Consider the following 2,810-nt stretch of genomic DNA (forward strand, 5'->3'; position numbering starts at 1 on the left):
TACAAAGGAACCAAAAGCAGCAACCAGAAACATCTACTTGGCGAACCACAGGCTTTGCCTTGCTTTTGATTATACCTCTGGTCTGGCCAACAAATTCAAGTGAACAAATGTACAGCTCACATCACTTAACTGTTTATGCCTAAATTATGTTAGAGCACCACGAGGAAGCCTCCCATTGGTATATGTTTTAACTTTCCATATATAGGCTATAAAATGAGCTCATGCTTAGTTCATTTGTAATAATCAAGTATGATATCTTCTACACTTGTAATTTTTTGTAGTACAATATCCTCACGATCATATAAGTGTGTTTAGATATTAATCAATATATTTAAAGATTAATCAATATACATGATGACGACAATGCTATTTCAAACAGATTTGTGATCTTCTTATATTGTTCTTCATCTTAATTTCTTTACCCTATTTTGATCTATTACTGTTTCCCTCTTACATTTGTTTAATTGATCATAATTGAGAAATCTGGAACCAACATATATGATTAGTGAGAGATTTGTGTATCTCCATTACTTCCCCTACCTATATGGCTTTAGTTAGATAATATGAATGACATGTAATTTTGATTACATGAAGTCAAAAAAAGAATTTCAAAATTTTTTGTTGTTTTTTACTATAAACATTTCAATCTCTGAATTTCCTTCCTCCCTGCTCAAACCAACACACATCTCTTCTTCGGCCTAAACTTTTTGTCTAGTGAAACCATCGCCTTGAGTGAAACCTTCAATCTTTGTTCTCCTATTTCTCCTTCCTCTCACTTTTGTGATCCCCTCTATTTTTCCTGTCACCTGAACCATTGTTTGACATATTCTAAATCAAGAAATGGAACACCAATCACTCAATTTGCAAAACCCAACTCACTTATTTCACTGAATGCAGACAATTGTCCAGAGCTTTCAGTAAATGCAATACCCAAGTTTATTTTCATCCATCTCTTGTGCCACAAATATGGGTACGACTAAATATACTCGACATTTAAAGAAAAATAACTTCAATAAAAAGATGATGTTAGAGCTAAAGTATCATGTCTTTGTTTAATTAATCACTACCTGTAGCTTTTAGAAAACATACAGTCCAACCTAAATCTATTCAAGCCATGGTTCATGAATAAATATGTGTTTCTCCATGACTTTCTGGGAACATCAATTACATACTACATGGTGATTAGGTTTCATTTTTCTTTTTTTGCTGCCATTTTGTTTGATGTTTAAAACTTCACCACTCTTGTCTACATCAGTATTTAAAGCAAAAACAATGAATTGGGTTTGTGAATCGAACGATAGTTGGTTTTCTCTTTCTTGATTCAAAAGCAGAAGCATATGTCGAACAAGGATTCATGATGTGAATCAAACGAGGGTTAGGTTTTGTGAGAGGAAGGAGAGAGGAGATCGCAAGAGTGATAGGAATGAGAAAGGGGATTGCAAAAACTAAAGGTTTCATTGGAGAAAAAGGTTTTGCCAGACAAGAAATTTATTCTGAAAAGGAGATGTGCATCGGTTTAGCCCAAGAAGAAACAAATTCAAATATTGTTTTCTTTTTTAAATGTTTTAAGGCTTGTACTTTTGCTTTACACACTTGTGCCTTGTTTTTTAGAACATAAAATTTGAAAGTGTTGTTTATTCATCTCATAAATCAAAATTGGCATGTCCTCTATATCATCTAATTAATCCATATAAGAAGGGGGTAACCGGTTTAAAGGTAAAAGGTTATATAATGGTTATGTTTTTCAAATACGAATCTCTAAAAAATTGAAAAAACATTGTTGTAATAAGAGAAAATTAAAGTAGAATATTATAATAGTTTTTATTTCTATGAAAGTGGATGCTACTTTTTGCATTTAACCCTAATAAAAATGTTAGCTTCTGAGACGTCATACAGTCCCGAACCAAATAAATATGCCACATTTATTTGGAAAAAGAAATAATTTGCAAAATAAGATGTAAAATTTACCAATAAACGAATGTGTATGTAACACCCCTGTCCCACGTGATTAAAGACGGATGATAAACATGGTTTATTACATGCTTAAAGTACCTATTTCTTATGTTTAATAGGTGGATTTTCATAGTTTATCCCAACCTTGAGTCATTTTTATTTCCTTATTTTYCATTTGTTATGTTTGGAGCTAAATGTGATGATGAATTTGTTTTTACAACAATTTGGAGTAGATGACATCTTTTGACTCATAACACTGCACTGTAATGCTGCAGCATTCCAACAGCATTGCTCGGCTGCATTTTGGCTTTTTGAAGAAGTGCTTATTGGTTAAGCCATTGTCTTGGATGGAGGTCTGAGCTGAAGAAGCCATCGTTTTGGCTCTCAAACAGCTGGTGAAATGAAGGGGTGAAGACTTTTTGTTGACATGTTTTGATGGAGATGATGTTTTCTTTTTCCTTTCCACTCAAATGTACTTTTTACCCCTTTTCCATGTTTTTATCTTATGTTAAGCTTTTAGGTATAAAAGAAAGCTTTTGGCTTCTCTTTTGGAACACACCTCTTGGAAGATTATTGTTCTAAGTTATACTCCCAAAACTCTCTAATCTTATTATTAGTATTTACAAGTTTTTAAGTCTTTATTTAATTATTGTTCTTCATATTTTGTCTTCTATTTATTGTCATTTACTTTCCGTATTATTTTTCGTCTTTACTTTCCGTCATTTACTTTCAGTTATATACATTCATGTCTTTACTTTACGTCATTTATTTATGTCATTTACTTTTCGTAATGAGTAGCTAATTCCATTAGCTCGGGTGTAAGGTAAAGGGTGAAATGTTAAACCGAATGAAAGTGG

The sequence above is a fragment of the Cynara cardunculus genome, unplaced genomic scaffold (genome assembly GCF_001531365.2).
Source record: "Cynara cardunculus var. scolymus isolate 2C unplaced genomic scaffold, CcrdV1 Un_Scaffold_2664, whole genome shotgun sequence".
Taxonomy (NCBI): domain Eukaryota; kingdom Viridiplantae; phylum Streptophyta; class Magnoliopsida; order Asterales; family Asteraceae; genus Cynara; species Cynara cardunculus.